Source organism: Meles meles, unplaced genomic scaffold, assembly GCF_922984935.1.
Source record: "Meles meles unplaced genomic scaffold, mMelMel3.1 paternal haplotype, whole genome shotgun sequence".
In the NCBI taxonomy this organism is placed as follows: domain Eukaryota; kingdom Metazoa; phylum Chordata; class Mammalia; order Carnivora; family Mustelidae; genus Meles; species Meles meles.
This window is the reverse complement of record NW_025721109.1, coordinates 982,291-1,004,485: the sequence shown is the minus strand read 5'-3', so window position 1 is coordinate 1,004,485 and position 22,195 is coordinate 982,291. Positions and strand designations below refer to the sequence as shown.

Below are 22,195 nucleotides of genomic sequence, written 5' to 3'. Positions count from 1 at the left end.
CCAATCTTCTGGATATGCGGCCAGCTGTCTGTGTGTCTGAGGGGAGTTCTGTGCTTAAGCTGTGATAAACAGAGCATTAGTGTACAGGGAAGCCTATGAAATTCTCACGGGGTCGAGGTCCTTACAGGTTCATCCTCATTTGGGATTTCTGGGCGTACCCATAGGCCACTTTTTTTCTTCTGGTGCAGAGGCAGAGTGCTGCATTGTTTCTCCAAAATTCCCAGTCTGGTGGGCCTACGTTCCAGGATTCTGGTGTCTGAAGTCTGACCCAAGCTAGGTTTATGGTTAGGTCTAATGCGTGATCACCGATTTGCAGATGCTGAGGCAAGGTCCTGAACTTGAAGTTAGGTCAACTGTTATGGATTCACTCAGACTACCATCTGAGTGATGGTACCTAGTGGGTCCACGAGGGCTTTCCTATGTGCGCTTGGCCTTCTTGGGCCATGGAGTTTTCACTTGCTCTGGGGATTTAGCGAAGCTCCAAATAATTTGTTTTCATTTGGGGGGATTTGGAGTCCTGTATAGGTTCTGTATATAGTCTCCATATGGATGGATTTGACAGCAGTTCCCTGGGTATGTATACCTGAAACTCAACCTCGGGTTTGCAGTAGGACCTGGGTGCATGAAAAGTCTGAATTATTCACACTGGCACCAGCTACTAGGTGACTGACTGGAGGTCAGCGCTCTGGTTGAGGGTAGAATGTGTATTATTGTCCAAGGCAGGCTGTCGTCAATGGGATAGCTTTGGGGATTTGTGCAGCTCTCTCGTAGTATTAGTATGGGGGTCGCATGCTTCTCAGTAAGGCACATTTTCCTTCTGGAAGGCAGGCACAGTCCCGTGGTGTGGCTCATCTTTCCCTATCTGGAGGGATTGTGGAGCAGGACTTTGAGGATGGAAGTCTGAGAACCCAAGCTAGGCATAGGGTTAGGGCCTAGGGCATGTCAGGCCCAATCTATAGATGGTGAGCCAAGTTCCATGGGATCTGAGGTGAAGGCAAGTGTCAGGATGTCGCACAGGCTCAGTTTGTGTCCATGAGTCCCGCTGAACTCATAAGTGGCCTCATGGTGGCATAGTGTTTCCTCCCACTCTGGAGATTTCACAGTTCCAAATAGCTTGGTTTATTCCTGGCTGTTGGTGGTGTCTTGTTTTATGGCACAGGGGTCCCCCATATTGAGGGATTTGAGAGCTGCGATCCAGGTATTTATACCTGAAAACCCAACTGAGGGTTATGATTAGATCCTAGTGGCACTACAGGACTTATACCCTGGCTCTGGGCTGTGGTACCCTTGGGGCTATGTTCAAAATGGGGCTCAGGATAAGGGTCATAATGGGTGATTGTGTCAATGATGACATGTAAAACTGGACGTGTCCTCGGGGGCAAAGCACATTTCTTCCATCTGAGGATTTCGCATAGCTCTGAAAGGCAATGTTTCCCTCTGGGTGTCAGGAGATTTCTTTTATGGATCAGGAGCTCCCCATGTAGAGAGATTCCAGAGAAGGGCTCTGTGTATGGATGCCTGAGAACCCAAACTATGGTTAGGATTTCAGCCTAGGGGCATGGAAGGTTAGGGTGAGGGTTAGGGTTAGGATTAGCCTCTGGGTTGAGCTGACTCAATGGCTGATTGGTGGTCGGGACTCAGGTTGTGCCCTCCTGTGCATTAGGATCCAGGGTGGTATTCAAACGAGTGGTGGTATTGGGGCTCTGCATGTTTGTCTAATCTAGGGGTTTTGTGCAGCTCCATAGGGCACAGTTTCAATCTGGAGTGCAGGGATCATCCAGTGGTTTGGCTCTTGAGTCCCCAATCTGGAGGACTTATGTTCCAGGAATCTGGGGACCGATATTTGAAAACCCAATCTAGGTTTACGTGTATGGTCTAGGCTATGGATCTCTGATCTGCAGATGCTGAGGGAAGGTCACCGGATTCTGAATTGAAGGAGAGTGTCGGGCATTCGCTCACACTAGAATTGGTGTCCTAGGGCCGCTGAAGTTGTGGGTGTCCTGCTAGGGCATGGAGGTTTCTCCCGCTTGGGGGGCTTTGCACAGTTCCAATACTATGGTTTCAATCTGGAGGACAGAAGGAGTCCTGTTGTATGGCTCTAGTGTCCTCCAAATGAAAGGATTCCAGACCAGCACTCTGGTTATGGATTCCTGAAAACTGAACCTTGGGTTTGGCTTAGGCATGGGGCATGGGAAGTCCGATCTGCTGACTCTGGCGCCAGCTAATTGGGTGGCTGACTGGAGGTCGGTGCTCAGCTGAGGGACAGAATGTGTATTAGTGTGGAGGGTCATCTTCTAACTGTGGGTAGCTTAGGGGTATCTTGCAACTTTCTCCTAATCTGGGGTTTGCATGCAGGTCCATAGGGCATGTTTTCCATCTGGAGGGCCAACAGAGTCTTGTAGTGTGTCTCCGGGGTTCCCAAGCTGGAGGGATTGTAGACCACGACTGTGATGATGGAAGTCTGAAAAGACAATCTAGGAGTATGGTAAGGGCCTAGGGCATGATAGAACAAATCTGCAGTTGCTAAGGCAATCTCCCCAGGATATGAGGTTAAGGCGAGTGTGAAGAGGTTGCTCAGGTTGGAGTTTGTGTCCATGAGATCCATCGAATCTGGGAGTGGCATCATGGGGGCATGGAGATTTCTCCCTCTCTGTGAAATTTACATAGTTAAAAAATAGTTTGTTCTATTCTGGGGAATAGGTACTGTCCTGATTTTTGGCTCAGGGGTGCCCCATATGGGGGGATTCGAGAGTAGGGCTACAGGTATGGATGCCTGAAAACCCAAACTAGGTTTAGGATTAGGTCCTAGTGGCATCATAGGCCTTAGGTTCTGGCTCTGGGTGGAGCTACTCATGGGGTTGTGTTGAAATGGGGCTCAGGTTAGGGGTTACAATGGGTGTTTGTGTCCAGCATTAATGGGTGTGTCCTCAAGGGCAATTCAGATTTCGCCCAACTCTGGGGGATATACATATCTCCAGAAAGCTTCTGGGGGACAAGAGGAGTTCTGTTTTGTGACTCAGGGGTCCCCCATGTGGAGGGATTTGAGAGAAGGGGACTGGGGATCAATATCTGAAATTCCAACCTATTGTTACGATTCCTACCTAGGGGAATGGCCACTCTGACGTGCTGACTCTGGCGCCAGCTATGTGGGTGGCTGACTGGAGGTCGGGGCTCTGGTGAGGGCCAGCATTAATGGGTGTGTCCTCAAGGGCAATTCAGATTTCGCCCAACTCTGGGGGATATACATATCTCCAGAAAGCTTCTGGGGGACAAGAGGAGTTCTGTTTTGTGACTCAGGGGTCTCCCATGTGGAGGGATTTGAGAGAAGGGGACTGGGAATCGATATCTGAAAACCCAACCTATTGTTACAATTCCTACCTAGGGGAATGGCCACTCTGACGTGCTGACTCTGGTGCCAGCTATGTGGGTGGCTGACTGGAGGTCGGGGCTCAGGTGAGGGATAGAATGTTTTAGTGTCCAGGGCCAGCTTCCGTAAATGAGGGTGGCTTTGTGGGTTCATGCAGCTTTCTCCGAATCAGTGGGTTGCGTGCAGCTCCATAGGGCACATTTTCCTTCTGGAGGGCAGGAAGAGTACTGTGCTCTTTCTCAGGTATACCCTATCTGGAGGGTTCATAGACCAGGACTCTCTAGATGGAGGCCTGAGAACTAAGCTAGGTTAGGGCATTAGGCATCGAAGGCCCAACATACGTACGCTGAGGCAAATTCCAGGGAATCTGAAGTTAAGACAAGGATCAGGATGTCTCTCAGTCTGGAGTTTGTGTAGATGATGTGCCAAATATAGGTTTAGCTTCATGGTGGCAAGGAGATTTGTCCCGATGAGGGGATTTTGTGCACATCCAAGTAGCTTGGTCTATTCTGGGGTTAGGTCCTGTTTTGTTTTAGGAATCTGGATTCCCCTATATGGAGGGATTTGAGAGAAGGGTTCCAGGTATCAATGCCTGAAAACCCAGCCTAGGTTTTGCAGTTGATCCTAGTGGCATGGCAGGACTTAGATCCTGGATCTGGCTCAGCTACCCATGTGGGTTTGTTGAAAATGCAGCTCAGGCTGTGTCACATTGGGTGTTTGTGTCCAGGATGGATTGCAAAAGTGGGCGTGGCTGCAGGGGGCAGCACAGGTTTCTGCCATCTATGAGTTTTTTACACAGCTCCAAAAACCAAGGTTTCCTTCCAGGGGGCTGGAGGAGTTCTGTTTTGTGGCTGTGGTGTCCCCCATGTGGAGAAATTCGAGAGAAGAGCTCTGGGTATGGATGCCTGCTAACCCAACCTAGGTTTATCATAATGGCCTAGGGATCGATCTCCTGACTCTAAGGCCAAATGTCTCGGTGGCTGCTTGGGGGTACATGACTCAGAGGTGCATTAGTATCCAAGGAGGCATACACACGTTGTTGGCATCGTGGGCCCTGGTGCTGTGCTGTTTAATGAAGCAGTGTCCCCACATATGGAGATATTCGAGAGCAGTGTCTATGTATGGATGCCTGGAAAACCCCATCTCGCCTTACCATTGCAGCCTAGGAACATGGCCGTTTTGATCTTTTGGATCTGGGGCCAACTATCCAGGGGGTTGATTTGGATTGGTGTCTCATGCTGATCGGTCACAATGCGGGTTTGAGTCCTGAGAGATCGTGGAATGTGGCTGTGGCCCATCCTCCTACCCTGAGGGTTTGACACAGCTCCAAATAGCAACATTTCCTTCTTGGGACAGGATGTGATGTGTTTTGTGGCTCAGAGATACCCCAGATATTGGAATTCAAGACAAAGCCTCTGGGTCCTGATGCCTGGTAACCCAAGCTATGGTAAAGATTAGAGCCTAGGGTCATTTCAGGTTCAATCATCTCTCTCTCTGGGGTAATCTACCTGCATGTCTGATATGAGGTAGTTGCTCAGGGTGTGTCAGACTGTGCATTGTTGGTTGTCCTATCAATTTGGGGTGGCCCAGAGGGCTTGCAGTTTTCTCTTATTCTTGAGGTTTCTGGAAGCTCTAAAGGGTCGAGCTTCCACCTGGAGGGCAGGCATAGTCCTGTGGTGAGGGTATGGAATCCCCATGCTAGAGGATGTCTGGGGCAGAACTCTGGGAAAAGAATTCTGAAATCACCAACTAGGGTTAGGATTAATGCCGAGGGTATGGCAGGCCCAATCTGCAGACCTTAGGAAAGATCCTTGGATCTGAAAATAGGGCGAGTGTGAGGTAAGACTCAGTCTTTTGACTCTGGTTTTTGTCTCTTGGATGTATGCAAAATGTAGGGGTGGCCTCATGGAGCCATTGAAGATTCTCCTCCTTTGGAGGGTTTGCACAGCTCCAAATAGCATGGTGTCATTTGGGGGGAAAGTAGGAATCCTGTTTTCTGATTCACAGGTCCCCATAAGGAGGGCTTCAAAAGCAGGGCTCTGGGTATTAAGGACTGGAAACCCAGACTTGGGTTAGGATTTTGGCTGAGGAACACCACAGGTCTCAGATGCTCCTGCCAGACACCCAGGTAAGTGGAGCCAGAAAGAGGAGATTGAAGTTGACATACCTCTAGGATCTCATCTGAAACCTAGCTTAGGTTTTTAAGCATCATTCCCCAGAGGCCTGATTTCCAATACTAGCATATGGTGCATCCCTGAGGCTCACAACAGAGCACACGCTGTCCCCAGAAAGGAACACTGCTATTTGTACTTATGTAAAACCTTCAGGGGAGTAGAATCCTGCATGGCCCCTGAGCCATCACCACATTCCAAGGTCTCCCTGGACACAAACTGGCATTGTGATGCATCAGCATGAGACTCCATTTCAACACATTCCCTTGGGTAGATTGCCCCAGAGCCTGTAGATCAAACCTGCCTTTATCCTAGGGGCCAAAGGGATCAGGAGGCAGGGTTTCCAAGCATCCATACATAGATCGCTCTTCTTGAATCTTCCCATATGGGGGAACTATGAACCATTGAACAAGCCTAGCCCTGTCCCAAAGATGGAAACATTGCTGTTTCAAGCAGCTCACAACATCCAGAGTGGGAAAACCTCCATGGCCTCAAGAGGCCCCACCTCCATTAGGCAGCCATCATGGACACAAAGTCCAGCCTGAGTGAATGTCTGACACTTGCCCTTACTTCAGGTGCTGGAGATCTCGATTCAGCTTCTGCAGATTTGGCTTCTCTTGCCCTAGGCCCTAAACCTAACCAGAGCTTGTGTTTTCAGTCTTCCATCCTTACACTCCTGGCGCACAAGCCCTCCAGACTGGGAATTCTGGAGCCACAATGCAGCACTCTGCCTGTCCACCAGAAGGATAAAGTGCCCGATGTGGCTGCCCAAAAGACCCAAATGAGGGTAAAACTTCACAGCCCTTCACAGCACCCCAATTTCATAGACCATCCTGTGCACTAATGCTGTATGACACAGCCTGAGCCCAGATGTTCTGTCAGCCACCCAGGGAGCTAGTCGCATATCCAGCCATAGCTCTGGGCCTGCATCTCTACCCAAACTTGGTTTTCTGGCATGTGTCCCCAGACCTTATCTCAAATTCCTGCATATGCGGGAACCCGATGCACAAAAGAGAACTCTTACTTCTGCATGGCAGGAAACCTTTTTGTTTGGAAGGGTGTCAAAACCCTAGAGCTGGAGAAACCTGCAGGGCCACCCTGGGCACAAACACGCATTTTGACTCTCAGCCTTAGCCCTTTTCAAATAAGGCCCCTCAGTAGCTGGACCAGGAGCATGAATATCAGGCTTGCCATGCCCCTAGCACAAATCCTAACCCAAGGTGGTGTTTTGCAGGTGCCGTTACCCAGAGCTCTGCTCTGGAATTCCTGTTTTGGGGGGACCCCTGAGACAGAAAACTTGACTCTTCCCTTCCCCCAGTATCACACCAAACTATTGGGACCTGGGCAAAATCCCCACAGAGGGAGAATCTTCCATGGCCCCATGAGGCTCCCATACATTCTGTGGCCAACTTAAACTCACAATCCATAGACAAAAGATTGAGCTACCACCTTACAGTCACCCTAATTTCAGATCCCGAGGAACCCCTCTCGGGGTCTGCAGATCAGGCATGCCAAACCCTCGGCCCTAAGTTTAACCCAAGTTTGTGTTTTCAGATTTCTATTCCCAGAGCCCTGTCCCACACACGCTCCAGGCTCCAGCCTCCAGAGCTACACCACAAGACTGTGCTTGCCCTCCCGATGGAAACTGTGCCCTTTAAATTGCCAAACACTCCAGATAAGGAGAAACCTGCAAGGCCCCCGAGGCCACCCCAATTAAATAGGCCACCCTGGACAAAAATGCATAGTCTGACACACCCTGAGCAATGACCTCCAGTCAGACACCCAGGTAGATGGCCCCAGAGACAGAAGATTGAACCTGACATGCCTCTATGCCATAATCTGAACCCTAGATGAGGTTTACAGGCATCTGTCCCCAGACATTATATCAAATCCCTGCATATGGGGGAACCTGATGCACAAAACAGAACTCCTCCTTCCCCATGGCTGGAAACCTTACTGTTGGGATGGGTGTCAAACCCTCCAAATTGGTGAAACCTACAGGGTCCATGAGGTCACACTCAAAATTGAGGGCCATCTTGGGCACAAACATGCATTGTGACCCTCAGCCTGAGCCCCATTTTCAAATAAGGCCTCTTGGTTCCTGGACCAAGAGCCCGCGAATTGGGCTTGCCATACCCATAAGCCCAAATATGAACCCAAGGAAGGGTTTTCCAGACACCTGTTCACAGAGACGTGATCCGGAATCCCTCTTTTTGGGGGACCTCTGCGAGGGAAACAGGACTCCTCCCTTCCTCCACAATGACACCAAACTATTGGGAGCCACGCAAAATCCCCAGAGAGGGAGAACCTTCCATGCCCGATGAGTCCATCCTTATATTCCATGGCCATCCTAGACACAAAACCCAGAGGCAAAAACTTGAGCTACTGCCTCCCAATCGCCCTAATTTCAGATCCCAAGGAGCTCCCTCAGGGTCGGCAGATCAGGAATGCCATACCCACAGGCCTACCCTTACCCATTTTATCTTTTCAATCTTCTGTCCCCAGAGCCCTGACCCACACACCCTCAAGACTGGAGCATGTTGAGCCACACTATAGGACTATGCCTGCACTCCCTAAGGAAACTGTGCCCTTTAAAGTTTCCAAAACTCTCCAGATTAGGAGCAACCTGCAAGGCCCTCAAGCCACCCAGTTTAGTAGGCCACCCTAGATAAAAATAAGCAGTCTGACTGCATGGATCTGTGCATGGATCTACAGTCAGACACCCAGGTAGATGGCCCCAGAAACAGAAGATTGAAACTGACATGTCCCTAGGCCCTAATCTGAACACCAGCTGTGATTTTTGGGCATCCGTTTCCAGAGCCCTGGTCTCGAATACCAACATATGGAGGGTTCCTGAGGCCCAAAACAGAAAACTTTCTGTCGCAGAAGGAAACCTCTCTATTTGGAGCTGTGTTTAAGCCTCAAGGCAATAGAATCCTTCATGGCTCCGAGCAGCCACAACATTCCAAGATCTCCCTGGACACAAAACCAGATTGTGACCCATCAGTGTGAGACTCCATTTCCACTCAGCCCCCTGTGTAGCTCGCACCAGAGCCAGCAGATCGAACCTCTCATGAGACAAAGCCATGTCTCATGTCTCAATGGTAACCCTAGGTGGAGTTCCCAGGCATCCATACATAGAGCCCTGACATTGAATCTTCTATACTGGGGACATACGAGCCATCAACCTGATGTCTCCAGTCCTGCAGAAGGAACCATGATGTTTGGAGCTGTGCACAATCCCCAGATTGGGAAAACCTCCATGGCATCATGGCGCCACATTGCATTAGTCGGCCATAAAGGACACACACTTGAACCTGAGCAAACGTCTGACCCTTGACCTTACTTAAGATGATAGGATTCTTACCTCAGCCTCTGCATTCTGGGCCTGCCATGCCCTAGGCCTAAAAATTACACAAGCTTTTGTTTTCAGATTTCTGTCCTCACACTAACTACAAAAATAGTACTTAAAATGAATACATTTTATGTCATCATTATTCCTACATGGAATCTAACCATGACTGGTAACACACAAAAAAAATCAGTGTATTTCAACTATAAGAACACTAATGACCAACATTCGTAAGTCCCACCCACTAACTAAAAATTTCAACAATTCATTTATCGACCTACCACAAACATCAAACATCTCAGCATGATGAAATTTTGGCTCCTGTCTCGGAATTTGCCTAATCTTTCAAATCCTTACAGTTTTATTCTTAGCTATACACTACACATCACACACAACCACCTCCTTCTCATCAAATACACACATCTGTTGAGATGCCAATTACGGCTGAATCATCCGATATATACATGCCAACGGAGCCTCCATATTCTTCATCTGCCTATTCCAACATGCAGGATGAAGCCTATACTATGGATATTTTATACTCCCTGAAACATATGAAACATCGGCATTATCCTACTATTGGCAGATATAGCAACAGCATTTAGAGGTTATGTTTTACCATGAGGACAAATGTCCTTTTGAGGCACAACCATAATTACCAACTTATTATTAACAATCCCATACATTGGAACCAACTTCGTAGAGTGAATCTGAGGAGGTTTTTCAGTAGACAATGCCATCTTAACATGATTCTTTGCCTTCTACTTTATCCTACCATTCATCATCTCAGCACTAGCAGCAATTCATCTACTATTTCTTCATGAAACAGGATCCAACAGTCCTTCCAGAATCCCATCTGATTCGGACAAAATTTCATTCCACCCATACTACACAATTAAAGACATCTGAGGTGCCCTATTCCTAATCCTAGTACTCGTAATACTAGTACTATTCTCACCTGACCTAGTAGGGGACCCTGACAACTACATCCCTGCCAACCCACTTAACACACCACCCCATATCAAACCCGAGTGATATTTCTTATTCGCATACACAATCCTACGATCTATTCCTAATAAACTAGGAGGAGTACTAGCCCTAGTCTTCTCCATTCTAGTCCTAGCCATTACTCCAGTATTACATACTTCAAAACAAGTTATGATATTCTGCCCACAAAGCCAGTGCCTATTTTGATTACTAGTAGCTAATCTCCTTACCTTAACATGAATTGATGCTCAACCAGTAGAACACCCCTTCGTCTCCATTGGTCAATGAGCCTCAATCCTTTACTTCACACTCCTTCCAATTCTAACAACTATCAGCATTATCGAGAAGAACTTATTAAAATGAAGTCTTTGTAGTATAAAATTTCTTCTTGTAAAGCAAAAATTGAGAACTCCATCTCCCTAAGACTCAAAGAAGAAGTAATAGCCCCACCATCAGCACCCAAAGCTGACATTCTAACTAAACTATTCCCTGATTTCTCATTATTTCAATTCATATATTTAAAAAAATCTACTGTGCTTCCCCAATATATATTTTTGGTGCATTAATGGTTTGCCCCATGCATATAAGCATGTACATGCTATGATTGATTTTACATATGTGCACCTCACCTAGACCACGAGCTTGATCACCAGGCGTTGAGAAACCATCAGTCCTTGTGTGATGTGTACCTGTTCTTGCTCCAGGCCCATCGAATGTGGGGGTTTCTACAATGAAACTATACTGGCATCTGGTCCTTACTTCAGGGCCATGATAGTCCTCAATCCAATCCTACTAACCCTTCAAATGGGACATCTCAATGTACTAATGACTAATAAGCCCATGATCACACAAAACTGTGGTGTCATGCATTTGGTATTTTTTTTAATTTTTCGGGGCTGGGGCTGGTATCACTCAGCTATGGCTGTAAAGGCCTCATTGCATTCAAATAACTTGTAGCTGGGCTTAATCATCATCATTTATCTGCATCGCACAACCATAAGTTGCCATTCGGTCAAAAGTTACAGGACATACACACGTATACACGTACACACATACACACGTACATACGTACGTGTATTCAACAGATAGAAACTAGCTAAATCAAACTCCCTTTCCCCCCATAACTTCAAAAGTATACAAACACTTAAAATTGTCCTGCAAAACCCCCGAAACAGAACTAAGTACATGCAACATACATAAGAAGCCTCTTATACTGATACTCCATACATTAATCTCTATCACTAATTTACCCAGAATACTCTATTCAAGAAAGCTATCTATAGATGTAATACCCCACATCTAATACCCCCTATGAACTTACATTTAATACTAATAACTAAATTACTGTGCCTAAACACCTTAACATTAAATAATCTAATCCTACACCTGTTAATGTAGCTTATTAATTAAAGCAAGGCACTGAAAATGCCTAGAAGAGTCATAAGACTCCATAAACATAAAGGTTTGGTCCTAGCCTTCCTATTGATTATTAACAGAATTACACATGCAAGTCTCCACATCCCAGTGAAAATTCCCTCTAAATCCCTAAACTGATTAAAAGGAGCGGGTATTGGGGCGCCTGGGTAGCTCAGTGGGTTAAAGCCTCTGCCTTCAGCTCAGGTCATGATCCCAGGGTCCTGGGATCGAGCCACACATCAGGCTCTCTGCTCTGTGGGGAGCCTGCTTCCTCCTCACTCTCTGCCTGCCTCTCTGCCTAGTTGTGATTTCTCTCTGTCAAATAAATAAAATATTTTTAAAAAAAGGAGCGGGTATCAACAACATTAAATAAGTAGCTCATAACACCTTGCTCAAACACACCCCCACGGGATACAGCAGTGACAGAAATTTAGCCATGAACGAATCTTTGACTAAGTCATGTTAACATTGAGTTGGTAAATTTCGTGCCAGCCACCACGGTCACATTAACCCAAATTAATAGGCCCACAGCATAAAACATATTAACTACTACATCACACTAAAGTTAAAATTTAACCAAGCCGTAAAAAGCTACTGTTAACATAAAATATACCACGAAAGTGAATTTATTGTTTCCGATCACACGATAGCTGAGACCCAAACTGGGATTAGATACCCCACTATGCTCAACCCTAAACATAAATAATTTGTACAACAAAATTGTCTGCCAGTGAACTACTAGCAACAGCTTAAAACTCAAAGGACATGGCGGTGCTTTACATCCCTCTAGAGGAGCCTGTTCTATAATTGATAAATCCCGATAAGCCTCACCACTTCTAGTTAAGTCAATCTATATACCAACATCTTCAAAAAGCCCTCAAAAGGAAGAAAAGTAAGCATAATAATTATACATTTAAAAGTTAGGTCAAGGTGTAAACCATGAAGTGGGAAGAAATAGGCTACATTTTCTAATCAAGAATATACTCACGAAAGTTTTTATGAAAACTAAAAACTAAAGGTGCATTTAGTAGTAAATTAAGAGTAGAAAGCTTAATTGAAGAGGGCCATGAAGCATGCACACACTGCACATCATGCTCCTCAAGCAATACACCCAAACACTACATAATAGAGACTAAACCAACTCAAGAGGAGATAAGCCATAACAAGGTAAGCATACTGGAAAGTGAGCTTGGATAAATCAAAGTGTAACTTAATTAAAGCATCTGGCTTACACCCAGAAGATTTCATACACCAATGACCACATTGAACCAAAACTAGCCCAACCAACCACTAACTCAACTACTACAATAAGCCTCTAAGCAAAACATTCAATTACATCATTATAGTATAGGAGATAGAAATTTTACTTAGAGCTACTGAGAAAGTACCATAAGGGAATGATGAAAGAAAGTTTAAATAATAAACAGCAAAGATCACCCCTTATACCTTTTGCATAATGATCTATCTAGAATAATTTAGCAAAGAGATATTAAGCTAACTCCCCCCAAACCAGATGAGCTACCTATGAACAAACCACAGGAATAAACTCACCTATGTTGTAAAATAGTGAGAAGATTTATTGGTAGAGGTGAAAAGCCCAACAACCATGCTGATAGCTGGTTTCCCAGAATAGAATATCAGTTCAACTCTAAATTTACCCAACAAATCCCAAAATTATAATGTAAATTTAAAATATAATCTAAAAGGGTACAGCTTTTTAGAATAAGGATACAACCTTACTTAGAGAGTAAATTTAAATAAAACCATTAGGCCTAAGGGCAGCCATCAATTAAGAAAGCGTTCAAGGTCAACAACCCAACCCTCTTAATTCCAAAAATCTTAAGCCAACTCCTAACGTACTACTGGACTAATCTGTTTAATAATAGAAGCAATGACGCTAGTATGATTAACAAGAAACATTTCTTCTTGAATAACCTTATAACAGTAAATGAAAACCCACTGATAGTTAAGATGATAAAAATAAACTACTAATAAAGCACATATCAAATCAATTGTTAAGTATGCAACAAGTAAAAAGAACTCGTCAAGCACAAACCCCACCTGTTTACCAAAAACATCACCTCCAGCATGCCCAGTATTGGAGGCACTGCCTGCCCAGTGACACTAGTTAAACAGCCGCAGTATCCTGACCATGCAAAGGTAGCATAATCATTTGTTCTCTAAATAAGGACTTGCATTAATGGCCACACGAGGGTTTAACTGTCTCTTACTTCCAATCAGTGAAATTGACCTTCCCATGAAGAGGCGGGAATAAACTAATAAGATGAGAAGACCCTATGGGGCTTCAATTAACTAGTCCATAATAAGTCTATTTAATCACCAATTAGGCATAACACAATCTTATTAATGGATTAACAGTTTAGGTTGGGGTGAGCTCAGAGAATAAAATAACCTCCGACTGATACAAATATAGAGAAATCAGTCAAAATATAGTATCATTTATTGACGCAAGAAATTTGAACAATGGAACAAGTTACCCTAGGGATAACAGCACAATCCTATTTGAGAGTCCATATCAACAACAGGGTTTATGACCTCGATGTTGGATCAGGACATCCCAATGGTGCAGCAGCTATTAAAGTTTGTTTGTCCAACAATTAAAGTCCTACATGATCTGAGTTCTGACCAGAGCAATCCAGGTCGTTTTCTATCTATTACAACAACTTCTCCCAGTATGAAAGGACACGAGAAGTAAGGCCTATTCTATGGGAATGCCGTTGGACTAATAGAGGATATAATCTTAATCTAAATAGGCCACCTTCATTTCATAGCCCTATAGATAGGATTTTTAGGGTGGCAGAGCCCAGTAATTGCATAAAACTTAAACTTTTATCCTCAGAGGTCAAATTTTCTTCCTAACATTATGTTTATAATTAATATCACTTCACTAATTGTACCTATCCTACCTGCTGTTGCCTTTCTAACATTAGTGGAATGAAAAATCCTAAGGCATATACAACTCCGTAAAGGCCCAAACATCGTAGGACACTATGGCCTCTTGCAACCAAATGCAGATGCCATAAAACTATTCACTAAAGAACCTTTACCACCCCTAATATCATCTATCACTATATTTGTAATAGCCCCAATTCTAGCCCTAACACTAGCCCTAGACATATGAATCCCATTATCAAAACCTTACCCTCTCATCAATATAAACCTAGGAATCCTATTCATATTAGCATTATCAAGCCTACCTGTTTACTCTATTTTATGGTCCAGATGAGCCTCAAAATCAAAATATGGCCTAATTGGGGCCCTTTGAGCTGTAGCCCAAACAATTTTCTATGAAGTCACACTATCCATTATCCTCCTATCAGTATTATTAATAAATGGCTCTTTTACCCTATCCACACTTATTACTACTTATTACTACACAAGAACACCTATGACAAATTCTCCCCGCATGATCCCTAGCTATAATATGATTTATCTCAACCCTAGCAGAAACTAGCTGTGCCCCATTTGACTTAACAGAAGGAGAATCAGAATTAGTCTCCAGATTCAACATCAAATAGGCAGTCGGACCTTTCACCCTATTTTTCCTAGCTGAATATGCCAACATTATTATAATGAATATCCTTACAACTATCGTGTTTCTGGTACATTCCACACCCCATACTTACCAGAACCACGCTCCATCAATTTTACCATAAAAACACTTCTACTAAGAACTTCCTTCCTATGAATTTGAGCACCCTTTTCACGATTCCATTAGGACCAACTCATACATTTATTATGAAAAATAATAAATGTCCCCCTGACACTAGCCCTATGCATATGACATGTAACCTTACCCATTATAACAGCAACTATTCCTCCCCAAACATAAGAAATATGTCTGACAAAAGAGTTACTTTGATTATAGAGGTTCAAGCCCTCTTATTTCTAGAATTACAGGAATTGAACCTAATCCTAAGAACTCAAAAAATCTTTGTGTTACCCAACTCACATCAAATTCTACAGTAAGGTCAGCTAAATAAGCTATCAGGCCCATACCCCAAAAATGTTGGTTTATCCCCTTCCCATACTAATTAAACCCCCCATACTTACTATCATTATATCAACTGTAATTTCAGGAAACATTATAGTACTAATACGCTCTCACTGACTGACAATCTGAATTGGATTCTCAATAAATATACTAGCTATTATCCCCATTTCAATAAAAAATGCAATCCATAGCCATAGAAGCATCAACAAAATATTTCCTTACCCAAGCCTCTGCATCTATACTCTTAATATTAGGAATTATTATTAACCTACTATTGACAGGACAATGAACAATACTAAATACCCCTAACCCAATTGCATCAAACATAACATTAGCTCTGGCAATAAAATTAGGACTATCACCCTTCCACTTCTGAGTACCTGAAGTAACCCAAGGAATCCCACTATCATCAGGAATAATTCTACTAACCTGACAAAAAATCGTCCCCTTATCCATTCTATACCAAATCTCTCCATCTATAAATCCAAACTTACTAGTAGCCATAGCTATTATATCCATTCTAGCAGGAGGCTGAGGAGGCCTTAACCAAACACAACTATGAAAAATCCTAGCATACTCATCAATCGCCCACATAGGATGAATGATTGCAGTAACAACATATAACCCTACCCTAATAATATTAAACCTCATAATCTACATTACAATAACACTTGGAACATTCATACTGTTCACACTCAGTTCATCTACAACCACACTATCACTATCTCATATATGAAACAAATTCCCACTAATTACCTCACTAACCCTAAGAATCATACTATCACTAGGAGTCCTACCTCCCCTCTCAGGATTCATTCCTAAATGAATAATCATCTACAAACTCACAAAAAACAAAACAATATAATTGTTATATCAACATTTATAGCAATTACAGCCCTACTAAACCTACACTTTTATATGCGGTTAACACACGCAACAGCACTAACTACATTCCCCTCAATAAACACCATAAAAAGAAAATGGCAATTCGAAAACACACAAAAAAACTGTAATTATTTTATCTCCACTAATTGTAACTTCGACCATATTACTTCCATTAACCCCAATAATACTAACACTGTTCTAGCAGTTTAGGTTAAAAACACCAAGGGCCTTCAAAGCCCTGAGTAAGTGCCGTTCACTTAACTCTTGAATCTCACCTTAAGGACTGCAAGAGAATTTCTCACATCTACTGAATGCAAATCACTTTAACTAAGCTAAGCCCTTTCTAGATTGATGGGCTATCATCCCACGAAACTTTAGTTAGCAGCTAAATACCCTAGTCAACTGGCTTCAATCTACTTCTCCTGCTGTGAAGGAAAAAAAAAAAGGTGGGAGAAGCACTGGCAGGGTTGAAGCTGCTGCATTGAATTTGCAATTCAACGTAATATTTCACCATAGAACTTGGCATAAAGAGGACTCAAACCCCCATTCTTCAATTTACAGTCTAATGCCTTTATCGGCCATTTACCTATGTTCATAAAGCAATGATTATTCTCCACAAATCATAAAGACCCTTTACCTTTTATTTGGTGCATGAGCCGGAATGATAGGCACTGCTCTTAGCCTATTAATCCATACTGAATTGGGCTAACCAAGTGCTCTACTAGGAGATGACCAAATATACTAAGTATTTTTAACTGCCCATGCGTTTGTAATAATTGTCTTTATAGTAATGCCAATTATGATTGGAGGATTCAGAAACTGATTAGTACCCTTAATAACTGACACACCTGACATAGCATTTCCACGAATAAATAATATAAGATTTTGAATTCTTCCCCTCTCCTTTCTTCTCCTTCCAGCTTCTTCCATGGTAGAAGCAGGTGCAGGAACAGGATGAACTGTGTACCCTCCTCTAGCAGGGAATTTAGCACATGCAGGAGCATCTGTAGACGCCATAGTCTTCTCCCTACACCTGGAAGGTGTCTCATCCATCCTAGGAACCATTAACTTTATTACTATCATAATCAAAATACATCCCTCTGCAATACCACAATATCAAACTCCTCTATTCGTATGATCTGTCCTGATCACAGCTGTATTTCTACTCTTATCATTAACAGTTCTAGCAGCCGGTATTACCATAGTACTCACATACAGAAATCTAAATACTACCTTCTTTGTCCCAGCTGGAGGAGGAGACCCTGTTCTCTATCAACACCTATTCTGATTTTTTGGATATCCCGAAGTATATATTCTAATTCTACCAGCATTTGACATTATCTCACATGTTATAACCTATTACTCAAGGGGAAAAAAAAAAAAAAGAACCATTCGGCTACATACATTGCCTGAGCAATGATATCTATCAGTTACTTAGGATTTATTATATAAGCCCATCACATGTTTATCGTAGGAATGGATGTCGGCACACGAGCATACTTCACCTCAGCTACTATAATCATTGCAATTCCAGTGGGAGTAAAAGTATTTAGCTGACTGGCCACTCTACATGCAGGGAATATTTAATGATCGCCAGCTATATTATGAGCACTAGGGTTTATTTTTCTCTTCACAGTGGACAGATTAACAGGTATTGTATTATTGAACTCATCATTAGTTATTGTTCTTCATGACACATACTATGTGGTAGCACACTTCCATTATGTACTTTCAATGGGGGCAGTGTTTGCAATCATAGGCGGGTTTGTCCATTGATTCCCACTGTTCACAGGTTGCACACTAAATGCTTTTTGAACAAAAATTCACTTCACAATTATATTTGTAGAAGTAAATATAACATTTTTCTCAACATTTCCTAGGCCTATCAGGAATAACTCGATGATACTCCGATTATCCAGATGCTTATACAACATGAAACATGGTGTCTTCCATGGGTTTATTTATCTCATTAACGGCAGTATTATTAATAATCTTCACAATCTGAGAAGCCTTCGCATCCAAACAAGAGGTGATAATAAGAGAACTTACTTCAGCAAACATTGAATGATTACATGGATGCCCTCTTCCATATCACACATTCAAAGAGCCTACCTAAGTATTACCAAAATAAGAAAGGAAGGAATAGAACACCCTAGAATTTGTTTCAAGCCAATATCCTAACCACTATGTCTTTCTCGATAAAGAGATGCTAGTAAAAATTACATGACTTTGTCAAAGTCAAATTATAGGTGGAAGTCCTTTATATCTCTATGGCGTACCCTTTCCAAATAGGCCTTTAAGATGCAACCTCCTCTATTATAGAAGAATTATTACATTTCCATGACCATACATTAATAATAATATTCTTAATCAGCTCTCTTGCTGTCTACATCATTTCATTAATACTAACTACTAAACTAACACATACCAGTACTATCAACACTCAAGAAGTTGAAAGAGTATGAACTATCCTACCTGCTATCATTTTAATTTTAATTGCTTTACTTTCACAATGAATCATCTGTATAATAGATGAGATCAATAATCCTTCCTTGACTGCATAAACTATGGGTCACCAATGATACTGAAGTTATGAGTACACAGATTATGAAGACTTACACTTTGACGCCTATATAAACCCAACTGAAGAGCTAAATCCTGGAGAACTATGACAGTTAGAACTAGACAATCAAGTAGTCCTCCCAATAGAAATAATAATCTGCATACTAATTTTGGAGCCACAATGCAGCACTCTGCCTGCCCAGCAGAAGAAAAAACTGCCCTATGGGGTTACCCAAATACCCCAAATGAGGATCAAACTGCACAGCCCCCGATGACACCCCAGTACCATAGGCTTCCCTGTGTATTACTGCTCTGTCTGACACAGACTGAGCCAAGGCCTCCCATCAGCAACCCAGACAGCTGGCCACATATCCAGAAGAACAGACTTGCCATGGCCCTAGGCTGTCATCTCTACCCAGCCTTGGTTTTCAGGCATCTGTCCCTAGACCTTATCTCAGATGCCTGCATATGGAGGAAACTAATGCAGAAAAGAGAACTCCTCCTTTCCCCTAGCAGGAAACCTTGCTGTTGGGAAGGGTGTAAAACCCTCAGAGCAGAGGAAACCTGGAGGACCCATGAGGCCACGCCCACTCTTGAGGACCGCATTGGCACAAACACACATTGTGACCCTCAGCCTGAGCCCCCATTTCATATAAGGCCCTCGGTAGCCAGAACATGTGCCCGCATATCGGGCTTGCACTTCTCCTAGACCCAAATCCTAACCCAAGGTGGAGATTTCCAGGCGTCCATACCCAGAGCCCTGTTTTGGAATCCCTCTTCTTAGGGGACCACTGAGACAGAAAAAAAAAAAAAAAAAAGGAGACTAACATTCCCCAGAATGACACCAAACTATTGGGAGCTGTGAGGTGTCTAGCTCCAGAGCCAGGAGATCCAAGCTGTCTTGTTCCTAGGCACCACGGGAAATTCGAGGTGGGGTTTCCAGGCATCCAAAAATAGAGTCCTGCTCTCTTTCCATAAGGGGACACTTGTGCCATCAAACAGGACTCCATCTGCTCGCAGGAGGAAACCTTGCTGTTTGAGAGCAACAACCCCCCGATTGGGAAAACCTCCATGGTCTCATGAGGCCATTGTTCCATTCAGCAGCCATCATGGACACAAACTCCAGCCTAAGCAAACATCCGGCTCTTGCCCTTACTTCAGGTGCTGGAGATCATGCCTCACCCTCTGCAGATTGGGAATGCTGAGCCATCTACACTAAAAGTAACCCTAGCTTGTGTTTTCAGACTTTGGTCCTCACACTCCTGGCCCACAAGCCCTCCAGACTGGGAATTCTGGAGCCACAATGCAGCACTCTGCTTGCCCACCAGAAGGAAAAATTGCCCTATGGGTTTCCACAAAAACCTCAAATGATGATAGGCCACCCTGTGCACTAGTGTTCTGTCTACCATAGCCTGAGTAATGACCTCCTCTCAGCCACCCAGGTAGCTGGCCGCCTATCCACAAGATCGGACCTGCCATGCTCCTAGGCATTTGTGACCCTAGGCCCAAATCCTAACCCAATTTTGGGTTTCCAGAAACCAATACACAGAGCCCAGCTCTCGAATCCCTCCTTATGGGGACAACTGAAACAGATATCAGGATTCCTTCTTTCCCCCACAATGACTCCATGCAATTTGGAGTTGTGTAAAACCCCAAAAGAGGGAGGATCTTCCATGACCTTATGAAGCCACCCCTATATTCCGTGGCCATCCTATACACCAAAACCAGAGGCAAAAGCCTGAGCTTCCGCTTCACATTTGCCCTAATGTAACATCCCTAGGAGCTCGCCGCAGGGTCAGCAGATCAGACATACCTCTGGAACTAATCCTAACCTCAGTTGGTGCTTTCATACTTCTGTCCCAGACTCCTGCCCCATAAAGCCTCCAGGCTGGGTATGCCATAGCCACACCACAGAACTGTGCTTGGACTCCAGAGGGAAGCTGGGTCCTATAGAGCTTCAAGAAACCTCAAGTTTAGGAGAAACCTGCAAGCTCCAAAGGCCACCCCAATTTTTTAGGATTCTCTGGACATAAATGCGCAGTATGACACACCCTGAGCAATAACCACCTGCCAGACACCCATGCAGATGGCCCCAGAGACAGAACATTGAAGCTGATATGTACTTAAGCTCTAATCTGAAACCTTGCTTAGGTTTTCAGACATCTTTCCCCAGAGGCCGGGTCCCAAATACCAATATTTGGAGAATCCCTGAACCACAGAACACAACACCTCCAATTAATAGAAGGAAACATTGCTATTTGGAGCATTATCAAAACCTCAGGGAAGTAGAATCCTGCATGGGCCCTGAGACCACAGCCACATTTGAAGGTTGCACTGGACACAAACCTGCATTGTGACCCTCAGCACCAGATGCCTTTTAAACTCAGTCCCCTTGGTAGCTCGCCCCAGAGCAAGCAGAACGAACCTGCCCTGTTCCTTGCCTGCAATAGCAATGCGAGGTGGGTTTTCCAGGCATCCATGCTGAGAGCTCTGCTATCCAATCTTTTAATATGGGGGACCCTGAAGCTCTCTACCCAGACTCCTCCTATCCCCCAGAAGGACATCTTGCTGTTTGGAGCAGTTCACAATCCCAGCGTGGGAAAGTGTCCATGGCCTCTTGAGGCCACCCCTCCATTTGTCGGCATCATGGACACAAACCCCAGGGTGAGGGGACATGTGACATTCACCCTTAATCAGGTGCTGGAAATCTCGAATCAGCCCCCGCACATGGGAACTGCCACGCACTGGGCACTGAACTGAACCATCACGTGTTTTCCAACTTCCGCCCTCAAACTCTTGGGCCCTCTAGACTGGGAATTCTGGAGCCACAAAGCAGTCTTCTGTCTGCCCACCAGAAAGAAGTGCCCTATGCGTCTGCCCAGAAACCCTACATGAGGATGCACCTCCACGGCCCTCGACAGCTCCCCAATATCACAGGCCGCCCGGTGCACTACTGCTCTGTATGAAACAGCCTGAGCCCTGACCTCCTGTTCATCACAAAGATAGCGGGCCCCATATGCTGAAGGTGGGAGTAACCGAGGCCCGAGGCTGTCATCTCAAAGCAACCTGGGTATTCCGGCATCTGTCACCAGACCATAGCTCAAATCCCTGCCTATGGGGTAACCTGAAGCACAAAAGAGTACTCCTCCTTTGCCAGGGCAGAAAACCTGGCTGGTGGGATGGTTGTCCATCCCTCAGCATCAGAGCCAGCTGCATGGCCCATGAGACCACACCCACTCAGGAGGACCGAATTGGGCACAAACAGTCATTGTGACCCTCACAAGACCCCTCAGGAGCTGGGCCAGGATCCCACAGCCCTAGGTCCAAATCCTAAACTTGGGTGAGGTTCTCCAGGGGCTTGGACCCAGAACCCGTCTCTGGAATCCCTGTTTGGGCGGTGTTAGGGTCCGTGATCAAAGGAACGAGACTGACACAAAGTG

General features: G+C 44.4%; 1 pseudogene; it reads left to right on the top strand.

Annotated features, from left to right (window-relative positions):
* Nucleotides 1-16,781: 16,781 nt before the first annotated feature.
* Nucleotides 16,782-18,396, top strand: LOC123935976 (annotated as a pseudogene).
* The last annotated feature ends 3,799 nt before the right edge of the window (nucleotides 18,397-22,195 follow it).